Source organism: Staurois parvus, unplaced genomic scaffold (genome assembly GCF_062004578.1).
Source record: "Staurois parvus isolate SC_StPar_1 unplaced genomic scaffold, SC_StPar_1.0 ptg001133l, whole genome shotgun sequence".
Classification (NCBI taxonomy): Eukaryota; Metazoa; Chordata; class Amphibia; order Anura; family Ranidae; genus Staurois; species Staurois parvus.
In genome coordinates, this window is record NW_028318929.1 from 4,049,475 (window position 1) to 4,069,573 (window position 20,099).

The 20,099-nt window shown below is 44.5% G+C and overlaps 1 protein-coding gene across 3 annotated transcripts in view; it reads right to left on the reverse strand.

Moving 5' to 3' along the window:
- The window catches only part of LOC149439365 (N-acetyllactosaminide alpha-1,3-galactosyltransferase-like), a 104,728-nt gene that overhangs the window by 31,720 nt on the left and 52,909 nt on the right, over positions 1–20,099 (reverse strand). The window lies entirely within an intron of this gene.

The following is a 20,099-nucleotide window of genomic DNA, read 5'->3' on the forward strand; positions in this document are numbered from 1 at the left end:
TTTAAAAAAAATAGTTCTTGATTGATTGAGGAACAAATAGAACAGTGGTCTCCAAACTGAGGCCTGAGGGCTAGATGTAGCACTTTGGTAGCCTTTATCCATCCCTTTGGGCACTATTTCCCTAGTGGAGCATAATTTCTGCCACTGACAGTAATGATGGGGCACTCTTCCTCCAACCAGTATCAATGATGGGTCACTCTTCCTCCAACCAGTATCAATGATGGGGCACTCTTCCTCCAACCAGTATCAATGATGGGGCACTCTTCCTCCAACCAGTATCAATGATGGGGCACTCTTCCTCCAACCAGTATCAATGATGGGGCACCATTCCTCCCACCTATAAAAACAACAAAGCACAATTTCTTCCCCGGATACCAATGGTGGGATACTATTCCTCCAGATAATACCAATGATGGGGCATTACTCCTCCTCCTACTGACCACCAACCCTGATGCCATGTTTTTTTTCACTGATGCTGGGCCTGGGACATTTTCTACCCCCACTGACCACAATCTGGCCCCCCTAAAGTCTGAAGGACAGTAAATTAGCCATTTGAAAAGTTTGGAGACCTCTGGAGTAGAACATCTGGCAGGGCTTAAATTGATATTAAACCCAAATTAACAATCACTAGATGTGGTGGCTACATCCGTTTTTTTTTTCTCCCCTTTGTTTTCACCTGGCAATCTGGCTAGTAATACACCTCCTGTATTAGTGAGATACCACTCTGTATGAAGGAGCACAGGGGGTACCACTGGACAGCAGTATAACCTTCTGGGATAAAGAATTACATGAATAAATAAAAGCTGATTATTTTAATCATTCCTGCCAGTGGTAAATGGATTGTCTCATCCATGTAAACTGACACATTCAGCTGGAGAGCTTGAACTTCTCCCCTGTAAGGCAATCTTATAAAGTGCTAATGTTTTTATGTGCGAGCACATTATGTGAGACTTACCTTAAAAGGAAGCCCTCCAGAGGCGTACTGTCCCCAAAGACAGGGCTTCTATCTTTACCTGGTCTCGCGGGAGTCATGGCCACAGCACACCTCTCTGAATGGACAGCATACCATCCATTGAGAGCACAGTGCGCGTGCGCCAGTGACGTCACTGGCAGCTACACAAGAAAATATCTCCTAAAACAGTGCATATTTACATTTATTTATACTTTTACATGTTTTACACTTATTATAGGCTTAACTGTAGGTACAAGATAACCTAAAGGACTTTGCTACCACTTTGTAGTCTGTCTCCATTAAGTCTCATTCATAGGGAGGGGGGCGGGATCAAGGAGCAGCAATTTTAACACCCCCACCCAGCTACAAATAGACATGGCAGACAAAGGAGTCTGTAGATATGCCTCAGCAAGGCAAATTAAACTCGACCTGTCAAGTTTGATGGGTAGCACTGCCTGTCAAACACACTCATGGAGATCACAAAGACCGTGCCACAAGCGTGAGCCAATACTTGGCTTGCAGTTGTGACATTGTATTTCAATACAAAATCCTTCTTGGGATTGAAAAAAAAAAAAAAGCTACAAAAAGCATTTTTAGGTGACAGGATTGCCTTCTGACCACCTAGAAGCTGTTGCTCTACAGTACATCCCTCCACCACAGATCGATTTTCAGAGGGTGAGGACACAAACTGCTAAAAAAAACATTTCTTTGTATATCGGAAAAGGGTTAGAGCCTCAGTTATGTCATTACAACTAAGAGCCTAAATGTATGAGGGGCATGAAACCGGGACTTTTGAGTTTATATAATAAAAGAACAAATTTGAAGGAGTGGAAACTATATTTATTTTTTGACATACTCCCCTGCTACACTTATACACTTATCCCAGCTAGTGTTGAGCGCGATGTTCGAGTCGAACGTAAGCTCGATCATTGGCTGTTCCTGTGTTTGCCGAACACAGGAATGGTAAGGGCGTTGTGCATTGTGAGAGCCATGATTGGCCAAAGCAATGCACCTGACCACAGGTCAGGTGCAATGCTTTGGCCAATCACAGCACAATGCACTGTGAGAGCCATGATTGGCCAAAGTCACTGTGACTTTGGCCAGTCATGGCTCATGGCTAAGTCTACGCCCCACACTATATAAGGCTGCTACAGAGTTAGAGTTTAGTGGAGTTAGTGGTGTGTTAGGATGGTAGTGTAGTGTAGTGCGGTGTTGTGAAGAGCAGTGTAGTAGTGCCAGTGTGTTTTACAGCACTTCTGCGTCAATGCTCTTCCCATTTTCTTTTTCTTTGTTAAATTTTTTTTTCACACACGCTGCTCAAAAAAATTAAAGGAACACTTTACTCAGAGTATAGCATCAAGTCAATTAAACTCCTGGGATATTGATCTGGTCAGTTAGGTAGCAGAGAGGGGGTTGGTAATCAGTTTCAGCTGCTTTGGTCTTAATGAAATTAACAACAGGTGCACTAGGTGGGAAACAATGAGACAACCCCCAAAACTGGAATGGTTTTACAGGTGGAGGCCACTGACATTTTTTTCCCTACTCATCTTTTCTGACTCTTTTTCAGTAGTTTTGCATTTGGCTAGGGTCAGTGTCACTACTGGTAGCATGAGGCGAAACCTGGACCCTACAGAGGTTGCACAGGCAGTCCAACTCCTCCAAGATGGCACATCAATACGTGCCATTGCCAGAAGGTTTGATGTGTCCCCCAGCACAGTGTCAAGAGCATGGAGGAGATTCCAGGAGACAGGCGTTTACTCTAGGAGAGCTGGACAGGGTCATAGAAGGTCCTTAACCCATCAGCAGGACCGGTATCTCCAGCATGACCTCCAGCAGGCCACTGGTGTGAATGTCTCTGACCAAACAATCAGAAACTGACTTCATGAGAGTGGCCTGAGGGCCTAACATCCTCTAGTGGGCCCTGCGCTCAATGCCTAGCACCATAGAGCTCTATTGGCATTTTCCATTGAATACCAGAATTGGCAGGTATGTGACTTGCGTCTTGTGCTTTTCACAGATGAGAGCAGGTTCACCCTGAGCACATGTGACAGACGTGAAAGGGTCTGGAGAAGAGTATGTTATATTGCCTGTAACAACGTTTGGCATGACCGTTTTGGTGGTGGGTCAGTGAAGGTCTGGGAGGCATATCCATGGAGGGACACACAGACCTCTACAGGCTAGACCAGGGGTCTCCAATCTCTGGCCCTTCAGATGTTGAAGTACTACAAGTCCCATCATGCCTCTGGGAGTCTTGCCTGTCAGAGTCTTGCAAGGCCTCATGGGACTTGCAGTTCCTCAACACCTGGATGGCCATAGTTTGGAGACCCCTGGGCTAGACAGTGGCACCCTACCATTAGGTGTTGGGATGAAATTCTTGGATCCATTGTCAGACCCTACTCTGGTGCGCTGGGTCCTGGGTTCCTCCTGGTGCATGACAATTCCCGGTCTCATGTGGTGTGAGAGCAGGTAGTTCCTGGAGGATGAAGTAATTGATACCTTTGAATGGCCCCATGCTCACCTAACCTAAATCCAATAGAAAACCTATGGGATATCATGTTTCGGTCCATCCAATGCCGCCTGGTTGCACCTCAGACTGTCCAGGAGCTCAGTGATGCCCTGGTCCAAATCTGGGAGGAAATACCCCAGAACACCATCCATTGTCTCATTAGTAGCATGCCCCAACATTGTCAGGCATACTTACAAGCATGTGGGGGCCATACAAATTATTGATTACCATCTTGAGTTGCTGCAATGAAATTTCAGCAAAATGGACTATCCCGCTGAATCATTTTCTCTCTTGAATTTCGGGGTGTCTTTGAATTCAGTCCTCTGTAGGTTGATCATTTTCATCAAATGATGGGGCATCCTTACGTACCTAACACATTACCCCGTCTATATCAGTATAAATATCCAGCATGAGATTTTTCCCCATTGAGATCTGATGTGTGTTTAAAATGTTCCTTTAATTTTTTTTGAGCAGTGTGTGTATATATCTATCTATCCATTCAGTCGTGAATTCTCTTAGCAATTATTTTACAGGGTAGGTTGCCAGGTCTTTCCCCAACCCCTACCATGCAGGAGATCCCACATGGCCAGGGATGAAACTAGGATAGTTTTTTTATTCAGAAGCCAATTAACCTACCAGCATGTCTTTGGAATGTGGGAGGAAACCAGAGTATCCGGAGGAAACCCACGCGAACACAGGGAGAACATGCAAACTCCATGCAGGAGGCACCATGGTCGGGAATCTAACCCATGACCCAATTATTGCAAGGCAGAAGTGCCACACACACACACACACATATATATATATATATATATATATATATATATATATATATATATATACACATACACTAATGATGCAGCAACAGAACCTGATGCTGCAAAAAAAAAAAAAAACTTTTTTTTGCAGCATCAGGTTCTGTTGCTGCATCATTAGTGTTCCCCCTTTTGTGTCACAGGAGTTCCTCCTTCTGCATCAGCAGTGGTTTCCTTCTTTTTTTAAATTTAATTTTTCTTTTTTAAATTTAATTTAATTTATTTTTTGTTGCTGCAGCATCACAGGAGTTCCTCCTTCTGCATCAGCAGTGGTTCCCCTGGTCTTTTTTTTCTTTCTTAATTTTAAAAAAATGTATTATATATATATTTTTTTCGGGGTTTTTTTTGCTGCAGCAATAATATTTAGGGTATAATTGCTGTTTCCCCTTCTGCATCGCAGGTGTTCCTCCTTCTGTGTCAGCAGTGGGGTTTTTTTGCTTTCTGAATTCTTTTATTTTTTTCTAGCAGCACCAAAATATTTTCTCCATAATTGCTGTTCTTCCTTCTGAGTCGCAGATCTTCATCCTTCTGGGTCACCAGTGTTTTGGGTTTTTTTTCGCTTTCTTAATTATTTTACATTTATTCTATTTTTTTTTTGCAGCAGTAAATAAAAATCCATTGCTGTACCCCCTATTTTCTTTATTGAAAAAAGAATAATAAAATGGCTTATAGTGCACCAAGCACAAAATATTGAACACAAGCATCAAATTCCCATCCCACACTAAAAAGTTATAAAAATTTAAAAAAAAAAATTCACATCATGTCCGAAAGGCCAACAAGGAGAGGCAGATGCTCACAGTCAGCTAAAAGAGGGCAAGCAGCCTGTGTGTCCACAGTGAAAAGTGGTGGTTATGGACATAGTGCATCCTCTGCAGGCAGGGCACACATGTCCTTTTTTTTTTCCAGTGCTGGCCGTGTTATTGAGCCACAACATGCAGAAGAAGTGGTGGAGTGAATAACTAAGCCATCCTCATTCCTCCTCATTCTGTCACCCAGGCTCATACTGGAGAAGAATGAGGAAAGTGAGGAGGAGGCACAACTCCAACGAGGCAGGATCTCCTCCAGGGGCAGGCGTATGGGTAACCACCCTATTGCATCACATTACAGGTGCAGGGAGCTGCTGACTCCCCGCTGACTTCCAAAAGTTCATTGGTGTGGGCTTTTTTCGACACAAGCAGCAGATCACAGCATTGCTGTTTGCAGTCTCTGTCTGAGACGGATCAAGCGTGGCCAAAACACCAGCTGCTTGGGCACCACATGCTTGATAAGACCTTCCATGCAGCCCGTTGGCAACAGCACCTGAAAGACCCACAAAGTGCAGACTTCTCCTTGCTCCGCATCTGAGATCTCTACCAATACTAAACCTCAATTCTTCTCAACGACCTCCACTGAGAAAGATGATAGTATAACAATGGGTGCAACAGGTCCTTGCACCAAATCTGCTAGCTGTACACTACCTGTTGATTTCACCAGTCAAATTTCACTACCCCAGTTGCTGAACCTTAAAAAAAAAAAAAAAGATACTGTCCCACCCATCCACATGCTCAACGTCTAAATGCTTGGCAAATTGCTAGCGGTACAACTGCTGCCTTTCCAGCTGCTGGACTCTGCCCCCTTCCATGAATTCGTGGAATGTGCTGTACCACAGTAGTAGGTGTCAAAAAGAAATTTCTTTTCACGTAAGGCCATTCCAGCTCTGTACCACCATGTGGAAGGCAATGTTTTGGCCTTGTTAGGGAGGGCGGTCAGCAGCAAGGTCCACGGAGTTGTCCTTCCTTCTTCCCGCGGCGGCTTCTGTGACAGCCGGGTGCCCACTGCGCATGCGTGAGAAGCGTTGCGCTTTGTGAATGGTCCGGCGTCTTCTGGGACACATGACAGGTCCCAGAAGGCTCCGGGCCATTCACAAAGCGCTTCTCGCACATGCGCAGTGGGCACCCGGCTGTCACAAAAGCCGCCGCGGGAAGAAGAAGGAAGGACAACTCCGCAGAAGTAGGAGCGGGTACCTGTCAAATTCAGGTACCCACTCCTCCTCCCTCCCCAAAGGTCCGCAGTCTCTGGTCATCCCCGTCACTGTCTGCAGTCTCTGGTCATCCCCTGCACTGTCTGCAGTCTCTGGTCATCCCCTGCACTGTCTGCAGTCTCTGGTCATCCCCTGCACTGTCTGCAGTCTCTGGTCATCCCCTGCACTGTCTGCAGTCTCTGGTCATCCCCTGCACTGTCTGCAGTCTCTGGTCATCCCCTGCACTGTCTGCAGTCTCTGGTCATCTGTACTACGTCCACAGTCTCTGGCCATCTCCCGTACTGTGTCCGCAGTCTCTGGCCATCTCCCGTACTGTGTCCGCAGTCTCTGGCCATCTCCCGTACTGTGTCCGCAGTCTCTGGCCATCTCCCGTACTGTGTCCGCAGTCTCTGGCCATCTCCCGTACTGTGTCCGCAGTCTCTGGCCATCTCCCGTACTGTGTCCGCAGTCTCTGGCCATCTCCCGTACTGTGTCCGCAGTCTCTGGCCATCTCCCGTACTGTGTCCGCAGTCTCTGGCCATCTCCCGTACTGTGTCCGCAGTCTCTGGTCATTCCCTGTACTGTGTCCGCAGTCTCTGGTCATTCCCTGTACTGTGTCCGCATTCTCTGGTCATCCCCTGTACTGTGTCCGCAGTCTCTGGTCGTCTCCTGTACTGTGTCCGCAGTCTCTGGTTGTCTCCTGTACTGTGTCCGCAGTCTCTGGTCGTCTCCTGTACTGTGTCCGCAGTCTCTGGTCATTCCCTGTACTGTGTCCGCAGTCTCTGGTCATCCCGTGTACTGTGTCCGCAGTCTCTGGCCATTCCCTGTACTGTGTCCGCAGTCTCTGGTCATTCCCTGTACTGTGTCCGCAGTCTCTGGTCATTTTCTGTACTGTGTCCGCAGTCTCTGGTCATCTCCTGTACTGTGTCCGCAGTCTCTGGTCATTCCCTGTACTGTGTCCGCAGTCTCTGGTCATTCCCTGTACTGTGTCCGCAGTCTCTGGTCATTCCCTGTACTGTGTCCGCAGTCTCTGGTCATTCCCTGTACTGTGTCCGCAGTCTCTGGCCATTCCCTGTACTGTGCCCGCAGTCTCTGGTCATCCCCTGTACTGTGTCTGCAGTCCATTGGTTCAGAATATTTTTTTTCTTGTTTTTCTCCTCTAAAACCTAGGCGTGTCTTATGGTCAGGTGCGTCTTATGGAGCGAAAAATACGGTATAAACAATTTTTACAAATTTTATAGCAGGGCCCTTTCCTACGCCCAGCAAGAGTAACTATGAGGGATTACAGCATTCAGGCACCACCAACACCCAAGGCCCAATTTTTCTGCACCTGTTTGACAGGTGCATCTGATTTAAATTTTTTACAATTATTTTCTAATTTTTAACAATTTTAAACAGCTGGGCCCTTTCCTGCTCTCAAAGAGTAACTGTGAGGGTTTCCAGTGTTCAGGCACCACTCACACCCAAGGCCCAATTTTTATGCATCTTTGTGACAGGTGCATCCAATTTAAATTTTTTACAATTTTATTTCTAATTGTTAACAATTTTAAACATCAGGGTCCTTTCCTGCGCTCACAAAGAGTAACTGTGAGGGGTTACAATGTTTAGGCACCACCAACGCTCAAGGCCCAATTTTTCCACATCGGTGTGACAGGTGCATATAATTTCAGTTTTTTAGAGCAGTGCCAATTCCTGTGCTCATCAAGAGCAACTGTAAGGGATTACAGTGCAGAAGCACCAACACCCAAGACCCATTTTTTAACACACTGTGTGACAGGTGCATATCATTTGAATTTTTAGAGCAGGGTCCAATCCTCCACTAGTCAAGAATAAATCTGAGGGGTTAGGGTGTGAAGGAACCACCAACTGTTCATCCGCCAAGCACCCCACAATGCACTGCACTCTCACAGTGCACAGTCCCCACCCCACACTATTTAAGGCTGCTTACAGCCTTATGCAGTGTGTTACTGGACCCTGCCGAAGACAGAAGGGAGAATACTCTACCCGAAAAAAACAGATAAAAATAAATTTAAAAATACATTAAAAATACGGAACAGCAAAACCCTTTAGGCCCTTTAAGTCTGGTAAGAAGGTTAGGAGGGATCCCACAGTAAAAAATGTTTTTTAAAAAGTGCGTGGACTTCCACCTAAAAGCCCTACCAGGCCCTTTAGGCCTGGTAGGACTTTTAAGGGGAACTCCACCCCCAAAGAATGGGGGAAACATTTGTGGTCCCCCCCCCCCCAAATTCATACCAGACCCTTGATCCAAGCACAGGCATGGTAGGGCAGGAAGGGGGGGGGGGCAATTGAACACCTCCCCTCCCTGTGGATTACCGGGCCACGTGCCCTCAGCATGGGAATGCTGTCCCCATGCCGTTGGGGACAAGGGTCTTTTCTCCACAACCCTGGCCCAGTGGTTGTGGGGGTCTGCGGGGAGGGAGGCTTATTAGCATCAGGGTACCCCTTTTTACATAAGGGGGCACCCTGATACTGCTCCCCCCTGCAAATGAGTAAGGGGTACTTGTACCCCTACCTGTTCATTAAAGGGTTAAATTCAGTAAAAAATAAAGAGACCAGTCTTTTTAAAAGTTCCTTTAAATGAACAAAAACAAAACAACAGTTGTGGGGCCCAAAGCAGCTGCCCCTTGAGCCCATGCTGCCAAGGGTTGCCAGTATAATTAGTACTGGAAGCCACTTCCACCAAAAGACACTGGCAGCATTGGGAAGGCCCTAGGAGAAGGGGGCACAGTGTTTCTGCACTATTGTCATTACACTCTGCACTGATTTGCTATCCCATTATAATGTCACCCTACAGTAGGAGAGGCCCCTGGACTGGAAATGGCAATTTCTCTATGGAGGGGCCCCTGGACTGGAATTAGCAGTCTCTCTATGGAGGGCCTCCATAGAGAGATTGCCACGTCCAGGGGCCCCTCCATAGAGAGATTGCCACCTCCAGTCCAGGGGCCCCTCCATAGAGAGATTGCCACCTCCAGTCCAGGGGCCCCTCCATAGAGAGATTGCCACCTCCAGTCCAGGGGCCCCTCCATAGAGAGATTGCCACCTCCAGTCCAGGGGCCCCTCCATAGAGAGATTGCCACCTCCAGTCCAGGGGCCCCTCCATAGAGAGATTGCCACCTCCAGTCCAGGGGCCTCTCCTACATGAGAATGGAAGCCTCTGGGATAGCAAATAAGTGCAGAGTACAATGAAAATAGTGCAGAAACACTGCCCCGCACACCTTCCCAACGTTGCCAGTGTCTTTTGGTGGAAATGGCTGCCAATACTAAATATACTGTTGGCAACCCTGAGCAACGTGGGCTCAAGGGGTAGCTGCTTTGAGCGATTGAAACCTCCAGTAAAGGGGCCCCTCCATACGGGAGTCTGCTACTTCCAATCCAGGAGCCCCTCCAAAGAGAGATTGCCACCTCCAGTCCAGGGCCCCTCCATAAGGAGATTGCAACCTCCATTCCAGAGGCTCCTCCATAGGAAGACTGCTACCTTCAGTCCAGGGGCCCCTTCATAAAGAAATTGCCATGTTAACCTCTAGCAACCAATAAGTAAGTAGTAATGATGAACAGTAACCTCTACCAACCAACCAGTGAGCCGTAATGCATGCTATAACCTCTAGCAACCAATCAGTGAGTGTTAATGAAATGCTGTAACCTTCGGCAAACAATCGCAATGGCTGCCTGATCTGCTGCAGTAAACTGCAGTCTAGCTAACATTTATTGTACGTCTCACAGCAGGTGGAGAGCGAAATTGCCTGGGGAGGGCCCCAATAAAATATTGCCCAGCGTCCAATCAATATTAAAGATGGCCCTGCTAATGGCCTAGTTATGTATTCTCTGAAAGTAGGTAGAACCCATATCAGACAATGAAAAACAAGGCCATTTTGTAAGATTGTAGGCTGAAGCGAAACATCACCGTGGAACACAGTCTCATTAAAGTCTCAAAAGATGCCATAATAAAAGGTTGTGTTTTCCCCAATCAGCACACATTGGAAGAGTCAGGGGCGGACTGACAACTCATGGGGCCCCCGGGCAATAGGGGATCATGGGGCCCCTGTGTCCTTGCCCAAACTCAAAAAAGCCTATGAAAAAGGTAACAGGGGCATCTCATGGGGCCCCCTACTCACCCCCGGCCCTCAGGCATTGCCCGAGTATCCAAATGGTCAGTCCGTCCCTGGGTAGAGTAACAAACTTCTTGCAAGTGATACTTTGTATAGTTTCTGGCTGTATTCTTTGTTATTTGATGTAAATGAGATAAAGCCCAAAGTAGAAACCAATAAACTCAGCTTGCCAACCACTAATAGGTTGTAAAAATAGAAGAAATGTGGGGAGGTCAAATTGTAGAGTGCATCAACCTAGTAAAGCTCATTTTAAACCCTCACATTAAAGCTCAGTTTAAAATACAAATGAAAGGCAAAACATTTGTGTCTACATATAAAAACATTATAAATACGTTCTTCCTCTTTCTAGAAGTGATCACATACCCTCTGTTCTCAGCTACATAAGGAGCTCAGAGAGCCGGGGGGGGGAGAGAAACAGCAGCACGCACGGAATGGCTGTGTCGGTGGGGGGACGTGTCAGCACAAGCCTGATCATTGGAGGAGAGTGGGTTCAGTTCTCAGCACAGCCAAAAGACTGGCCATGCTGGGATGGATGTGCTTGCATGCCTAGTATGGTCAGTTTTTAAAAGGGGAGCGCAGTAGAAGACATGTTTTTTTTTGGAATGATTTGTTAAGTTACAAAGTTTGTTTCATTGCTTTAGTAACAAAGTATGTTTTGTTTGGTTTAGTTTCATGTTTTCTCTTTTGACCGGATGAGACATTTTCCAACAGATTAGAAGTATTTGAATCTAATTTGAATTGAAAATATATTGAAAATAAATTCATGGAAAGAATAGCCAATTCTATTCTATTCAGATTTCGGAAGATGCTATATTCTTTTTATTTTATTCGAATGACAAATTTTAAAAGACGGCTATGTTCTAATTTATTCGACTATTCAAAATTTGAATGTCGAAATTCGAATTTCGGAAGATGGCTATATTCTATTTTATTCTATTCCTTTCTATTCTAATCCATGCTATTTTTTTCTGTTCAATTCTGTTCTTTTCTATTCTTTTATTTAATATTCTATTCTTTTATATTCTATTTTATTATTTTCTGTTTTATTCTATTGTTTTAAAAATTAAAATTTTGGAAGATGGCTATATTTACTCTATTCTATTCCATTCCTTTACTTTCTATTAAAATTATTTTATTTTCTATTCTATTTTATGCTATTCTTTTCTATTCTTCTTGAAATTCAAATTTCGGAAGAGGGCTATATTTTTTCTATTTTATTCTATTCTGTTTGTAACTCGAATTCAGAAATTCAAACGTCGGAAGACTGCTATATTTTTTCTATCCTATTATTTTCTATTCTATTCCTTTCTATTCTTTTCTGTTCTATTCTATTCTATTGTTTTCAAAATTAAAATTTTGGAAAATGGCTATATTCTAATGCACACAGTCTTTGAAGGAAATCAGCCATAGTCAGCAATATGTTTATATTTTTAATTTGTTTTCTAACTTGATTTCGTTTCGAATTTGGATAATTTATTTCAGACAAAATTTTGTTTTGTTATTTTGGATTCGTTTAAATTAATTACTAATGTACTTTGGATACATTCGATGCTCTGAATAACAAAAATTTCACCCATATTTCTGTTCGGAATAAAACGAATCGTACATGTCTAAAACAGAGGGACTGGCAGGAACACCAGGGATTTCACACAAAGAAAGCAATACAAAGAGAACAGAATACTTTTTCATACAAATATATGGTACAGCCAGGTCTGTAGATAATTTATTTTTCTGGTGGGGTATCAGCTCGCAGCACAGCTGAATTTTTACCGCTCCCCCACCAACTTATCCCCCTTGAAAGAAGTAAGGAAGGAAAGGGTAGATGGAAAGAAGGGAAGGGTGGGTGGAAGGAAGGGGTGCGTGAAAGAAAGGCAAGGGGGGGGTGTGGAATGTGGAAGGAAGAAAGGGAAGGGTGGAAAAAAGGAAGGGAGGGGTGGAAAAAAGGAAGGGGTTGGTAGAAGAAAGGAAGGGGTTGGTAGAAGAAAGGAAGGGGTTGGTAAAAGAAAGGAAGGGGTTGGTAAAAGAAAGGAAGGGGTTGGTGGAAGAAAGGAAGGGGTTGGTGGAAGAAAGGAAGGGGTTGGTGGAAGAAAGGAAGGGGTTGGTGGAAGAAAGGAAGGGAGGGGTGGAAGAAAGGAAGGGAGGGGTGGAAGAAAGGAAGGGAGGGGTGGGTGGAAGGAAGGGAGGGGTGGGTGGAAGGAAGAAAGGGTGGTTGGAAGGAAGGGAGGGTAGTTGGAAGGAAGGGAGGGTGGTTGGAAGGAAGGGAGGGTGGTTGGAAGGAAGGGAGGGTGGTTGGAAAGAAGGGAGGGGTGGAAGGAAGGAAGGGAGGAGTGGAAGGAAGGAAGGGAGGAGTGGAAGGAAGGGAAGGAGGAGTAGATGGAAGGAAGAGAGGGGTGGGTGGAAGGAAGAGGTGGCTAGAAGGAAGGGATGGATAGAAAGACGGAAGGGAGGGAGGAGTGGGTAGAAGGGAGGGAGGAGTGGGTAGAAGGAAGGAAGGAAGGAAGGGAGGGGTGGGGTGGATAGAAGGAAGGAAGAGGTGTGTGGAAGGAAGGAAGGGAAGAAGAGGTGTGTGGAAGGAAGGAAGGAAGGAAGGAAAGAAGAGGTGTGTGGAAGGAAGGAAGGAAAGAAGAGGTGTGTGGAAGGAAGGAAGGAAGGAAAGAAGAGGTGTGTGGAAGGAAGGAAAGAAGAGGTGTGTGGAAGGAAGGAAAGAAGAGGTGTGTGGAAGGAAGGAAAGAAGAGGTGTGTGGAAGGAAGCAAGGAAGGAAGAGGTGTGTGGAAGGAAGCAAGGAAGGAAGGAAGAGGTGTGTGAGGAAGGAAGGAAGGAAGGAAGGAAGGAAGGAAGGAGTGTGTGTGGAAGGAAGGAAGGAAGAGGTGTGTGGAAGGAAGGAAGGAAGGAAGGAAGAGGTGTGTGGAAGGAAGGAAGGAAGGAAGAGGTGTGTGGAAGGAAGGAAGAGGTGTGTGGAAGGAAGGAAGAGGTGTGTGGAAGGAAGGAAGAGGTGTGTGGAAGGAAGGAAGAGGTGTGTGGAAGGAAGGAAGGAAGAGGTGTGTGGAAGGAAGGAAGAGGTGTGTGGAAGGAAGGAAGGAAGGAAGGAAGAGCTGTGTGGAAGGAAGAGGTGTGTGGAAGGAAGGAAGGAAGGAAGGAAGGAAGGAAGAGGTGTGTGGAAGGAAGAGGTGTGTGGAAGGAAGGAAGGAAGGGGTGTGTGGAAGGAAGAGGTGTGTAGAAGGAAAGAAGGGGAGGGAGGAGAGGAAGGGGAGGGAGGAGAGGAAGGGGAGGGAGGAGAGGAAGGGGAGGGAGGAGAGGAAGGGGAGGGAGGAGAGGAAGGGGAGGGAGGAGAGGAAGGGGAGAGAGGAGAGGAAGGGGAGGGAGGAGAGGAAGGGGAGGGAGGAGAGGAAGGGGAGGGCGGAAGGAAGGGGGAGGAAGGAAGGGGTGGAAGGAAGGGAGGACGGGAGGGGTGGAAGGAAGGGAGGACGGGAGGGGTGGAAGGAAGGGAGGACGGGAGGGGTGGAAGGAAGGGAGGGGTGGGTGGAAGGAAGGCAGTGGAAGATAGGGAAGGGTGAGTGGAAGGAAGGAAAGAAGGGAGGGGGGATGGAAGGAAGAGAGGAAGGGGTGGAAGGAAGGGAGGAAGGGGTGGAAGGAAGGGAGGAAGGGTTGGAAGGAAGGGGTGGAAGGAACTGAGGTTGGACTTACATCACTCAGTCAGAAGCATCAGAGCTGTCGGCTGCTGTATTCAGTTTCCTGCCCACACATCCTCTGAAGTTGCACGGACTTGAGTGTGGGCGGACACAGAGGGATGCAGAGCAGATCCAGCCTCTCTCCCTTAGTGCGGAGAATGGAGGGAGGGGCTGGACACTGAGAAGAACACGGGGGGGGCAGAAAGAAAACTGAACCATCAAGTATGTTCTGTGTAGCAGTGGGGCGGTGACAAGCAGCGGTCTGTATGACTTTCAATGAAGCAACTGGAAGCCGCTTCCCCTCTTCTCCCTCCTGCGGCTTCCAGCTGCTTCATCAAAAGCCATACAGGAGATCGCTGCTCGTCACTGCCCCCAACACCGCCCCTTCCACACACCTCTAGTCCTGGCACTGCTCACCCCCACCTTATTTCCACTTGAGTTTTATGAAGTGGTGTGACGTCTGGTGTGATATGTCTGTTAGTAAATCGGTGATACATGAGGAAACTGATGGGGTGAGCTGAGTAGAGAGAGAGATTTGTGTGTCATCAGCATAGAAATGGTATTGGAAACCATGGGAAGCTATCAGCTGACCCAAGGAAGAAGTGTAGATGGTGAATAGGAGAGGTCCATGGACAGAACCTTGGGGGACCCTGACAAAAGGAGGAGTAGGAGAGGAGGAGATAGAACTACACTCTGTGTGCTGGGTTGTGTGTTACACTTATGATGTTCATTGTCTCAGCAGTTGCTGGTTGGCACGTAGTCCCCAACTATTTTAACACCGCCCATCAATCTGCTATAGGCCGGGCGGGACACTCGCTGTTGTTACTGGGCGTCATATGATGTCCTGTCAAAACGAGCCACTCACACGGTCACGCAGCAGCGCAATCTGTCACCGGCTCTGTCCACAGGACACAGCCAATGACATATCACTACACTGGCCCGCTGCCAGTATCATGTGACCAATCACAGCAGATCACATGTCAATTATATACAATAGATGGCTTCCTGTTTACCATCCATTGTATACAATTATGTTGTTAGCTGTGATTGGTCAAGGCAATCATATGATACAGACAGGGCCAGTCACAGCCCATCTGTATCATGTGATCAGCTTTGCCCAATCACAGCTAATCACAACAAAAGACTGAATGAATTAGTTTCATTCAGTAACATTGATTGCAAATATCAATGAAATACACTGGTATTGGCAATCATAATGTGTTAAAAAAAAATTCCTGATTACTTGCCCAGGGTAGTTCAGTGTTACTATGTTAATATTGTATTGCTTTGGTCACAGTGTGCTGCAAAATAAAATAGTAAAAAAGAAATGTAATAAAAAATAAAGAAATAGAAACATTTGAAACAAAAAAATACAAATTCAATTATTATTATTTTTACCAAATAAATGTAACAGAATACATGTTAAATTTATGAAGAAATGTTATTTGCGAAATTTTATGACAGAAACGAAGAAAAGTGTGTTTCTTTTTAAAAGTTTCAGGTGTTTTTTGTTTTATTTAGCAAAAAATAAACTCAGTGGTGATTAAATACCACCAAAAGAAAGCTATATTTGTGTTTACAAAATGATAAAAATTTCATATGGGTACAGTGTTGCATGACCGCACAATTGTCAAAGTTCTACAGTGCTGAAAGCTGAAAATTGGCCTGAGCAGGAAGAGGGTATAAGTGCCCGGTATTGAAGTGGTTAATGAACTTCTTTTTAAAGTTAGCCACAGATGCAGAGTTAGCTAAATGCATAGTGAAGGAATCTCTAGGAATCCCCATCTTGGAGATTTGTCATAGAAACATATGTTTCCATTGGAGATTTTTGCCCTCACATTTTGCTGTAATGACAACTCTACAATTTGGGTTTCCCTCCCTTTGGGGCTTATTCTTAACCCCTTCACGCCGACGTAACACAAATATGCGGCTTCACAGAACTGGGCTCTTTTTCGTGGGGCCGCATATTTGCATACCTGTCTTTCTGCTGGGAGCGTGCCGCACAACACAATCCCAGCACAAAGACCGGGGTGTCACTGAGAGCCCCGAGTCCCGTTCTAACGATCGGGACCCGAGACTCCTGATTTCGGGTCACATAATTGCTGTGATACCCTCTGATTGGCTATCACAGTGATCAGTCACTGTACAGCCCGGCCCCCTTGTGTTTTTTTTTCTCTCTATGAATGGAAGAGAGAGATACATTGTATCTCTCTAACTCCTGGCATAGAGGAGGAAAAAAATGTTTGTAAAAAAAAAAAAAAAAAGAAAAAAGATAAATATTAAAAAGAATAAGAGAAAATACCTAAATCAAGGTTTGATCTAGTTCAGTGCCAGGGTAAGTGTTTGGGTCAAGGTCATGGTCAAAGTTCAAGGTCAAAAGGTCAGAGTCAAAGGTCAGGATTTGGTGTTGGTGTCATTGTGTTTCAGGGAAAAAAAAAAAAAATGTGCGCTATTATTTCTGGGCAGTACTACGGGTACAAACAATAAATAACACACATATATGGTATCGCTGCGATCGTCAATAGCTGGAAATTTTATTTTGGGTTGTTCTTTGGTGGTAGGTTATGTAGTAAAAAGAAACACAGCTAAATGAAAAAAAATGATTTTTTTTACTATTTTGGGCCAATTTTCCTTTGATAATAATAAAAAAAAATCAGGAGATATCCATTACCATTTACCACCAAATGAAAGCCCAATTTACCCTTAAAAAAATGTGGTATAATTCACCTGGATGTACAAAGTAGTTACTAACACACGTCAACGGTGCAAATTTGTGCTGAGGCATTTAGATTTGTTTTACCCTTAGGCGTGAAGGGGTTAAAGTTTTAAATGTGCCATTTACTGAACATTCACATTTTTTTTACTGGACATGTTTACTAGCAAACAGTCCGAAATATAGTTTTTTTCTCAAAATTGCTGGTCTTTTTTGCTTATAGCGCAAAAAAAATAAAAAAAAAACCGCACAGGCGATCAAATACTACCGAAAGAAAGCTCAATTCATGGGAAAAAAAGAACGCAAATTTCATTTGGGCGCGGCATTGCAAAACCGTGCAATTGTCAGTTAATGTAACGCAGCGCCGTAACGCAAAAAATGGCCTGGTCAGGAAGGGGGGTAAATCCTACGGAGGGCGAGTGGTTAACCTCCCTGGCGGTATTCCTGAGTGTAGCTCGGGGTAAAATGTCTGTACCAAAGCTACACTCAAGCTTATCATGCGGCGCTGCATAGGGAGTCCCTGCAGAGCTTACCTTGTCCTTCGCTCCCGCGATGTGTCCCCTGCAGCGTCCCCGGCCATCTCCTCCGGCTGATGCCGGCATCCGGCTTCTGTATTCCGGTCCCTGTGACGTCGGGACGTACGGGCGCCGCCGGCGGCAGGAAATTTTAAAAAAGCGGATTTAGATCAGCTAGAGAACAGCGATAGTAAATCAGAACCACTTGCAGAATTGAGTGATGATTCGTGGGGAAATTCGTCATCAGACACTGAAAACGATTTTGCGACTTTGCTCAGTGATGTGTGAACTTGGCGCTCTATTTCAAATTTCAGTGTTTTTGGTTTGATTATATTATTGAATTAAATGTATTATTATTATATTATTTTTATGATTATTTATTAAATTATAATTTATGATTTCGTGTTTCAAATTTTATCATACCCGGGATGTTTACTAGACTCTTGTTCGGACAGATTTCAGTGAGTTATTCCTAAAAATTACAGGCCTACAATAAAAAAAACTACATATTTCCATGCAAAATAATGGTACCGCTTTCAGCACAAAAAATCTGAAATAATCAGACCGCCAGGGAGGTTAAACAACAGTGATTGAATCACCACCAGTGAATGTTTGGTAAAAGCCCCATTCACTGCTTTATAAAAATATTCTACCTATTTTTTTTTCTTTTTATTATTTTTATTTAAATATAAACTACAAAGTGGCTACAGCGCAGTGCCTGCAGTTATTTTTGATGCAGCAGTAGGTTATGCTCATGGTGATGTAACCCCATTGTTTTTTTTTATTTTTTCATTTTTTTGGGAGGACACACCTGGTTATGTGTTTACATAACTGTTTTACATATTAGTGCTGCCAACTCTGTTCAACTGTTTATGTTTTCATACACTTTATTTTCTTGGAACATTTTCTTGGTCAGGTGTGGCATGGTTACACCCACTTTTTTTGAAAACGATATCGCTTTTGTCTGCACCTTGGTACCTCAGGTCCCAGATATACCATTGCAATTAAGTAGTATAAATCCAAGGAAATAATGTAATTTATTGCAGTTTACCAACAACTAGATGTGATTGCTGTTTTCTTCTCTTAGGCTTCCCCCCCGTTTTCACCTGGTGATCTGGCCAGTAACACACCTCCTGTATTAGAGCACCCCCACTCTGGATGAAGGAGCACAGGGGGCACCTATGGACAGCAGTATTGTCAGACTGGGCAGCAGGGAAGAGTTAGATGTATTAGCAGATTTAAATACACTAACAAACTGAAGCCAAACTCCGGCTAATACTTTATAAGCAGTTACAGCAAACAGCTTATTTTCATTTGGGATAAAGGTTTTACATAAATAAAAGCTGATCATGGTAAGCACCCCTGCCAGTGTTACATGGTTTGCCTCATCCCTGTAACTGCTACATTTGCAGGACAGCTTGTTTTTTTGTAAAACAGACTCACTAGCGGGATCACCAGTTAAAAATTGAAAAAGCTTAAAAAAGAAAACCAATGCAGCCATCACATCAATGAATTTGTAAGCTGCAATATGATACATGTTCACTTTTGGTTTTAATGCCACTTTAACTACATCCTGACCCCCCTATAGCAGATATACTGCTGCAGGGCGGCAGGGGTGCTCAGAATCACGTATATAAACTTGATTTTGTATTTTCGGGCAGGGGGCAGAATGCCCGCTATAAGTCGCTGATCACCGCCATTACTAGTAAGAAACAAAATTCCAGTATATATACCGCCATTTTTAAACGTTATAACTTTCACGTAAACCAATTAATTTACATGTATTGGGATTTTTCTTTTAGCACAGACATGTCACAGAATACATTTTGGCTTAAATTTGTGATGAAATTTGATTTTTTTAATTATTTTTTACTGGACATGTTTAATAGAAAAAAAGTCAAAAATATTGTTTTTATTCTCAAATTTGTTGGTCTTTTTTTTTTATAGTGGAAAAAATTAAAAAAAACGCACAGGCAATCAAATACCATCAAAAGAAAGCTCAATTAATTTTATTTATTTCAGGTACTTATATAGCGCTGTCAATTTACGCAGCGCTTTACATACATATATTGTACATTCATATCAGTCCCTAACCCTCAAGGGGCATACAATCTAAAGTCCCTAACTCACATTCATACACACACATACTAGGGACAATTTAGACAGGAGCCAATTAACCTAGCAGCATGTCTTTGGACTGTGGGAGGAAACCGGAGTACCCGTAGGAAACCCACGCAGTCACAGGGAGAACATGCAAACTCCAGGCAGGTGGTGCCGTGGCTGGGATTTGAACCAATGACCCTAGTACTACCAGGCGGAAGTCCTAACCATTTAGCCGCCTTGCTGCCCCGGGTGAAAAGGACGTAAATTTCATTTGGGTGCAGCGTTGCATGACCGCGCAATTGTCAGTTAAAGTAATGCAGCACCGTACCGCAAAAAATGGCCTGGTCATGAAGGGGAGGGGGGGGATGTGTAAATCCTCTAGAGGGCAAGTGGTTAACTCATAATTATCTTACAGAGGAAGAAGCTAAATAACTGAAACAATTTAACCCCTTTCCTTTTTTGCCTTCAATTTTGTAACGTTATCCTTCAATTACGCCTTTTAGTATTTAATACAACATCTAAATCAAATGAATATCTTAGAAGGTAAACAATATGACAAAACATAAAATACTCATCCATCCATCCATTTTATTACATTGGTGAAAAATTCTTACAGTCTGCTGTGTCACCCCTGTCTGCCACTGAAAGCGCATCGGTTGCTTCCCTTGTGTATTGTTATTTCTAAGGAGCCTAGGGAAAA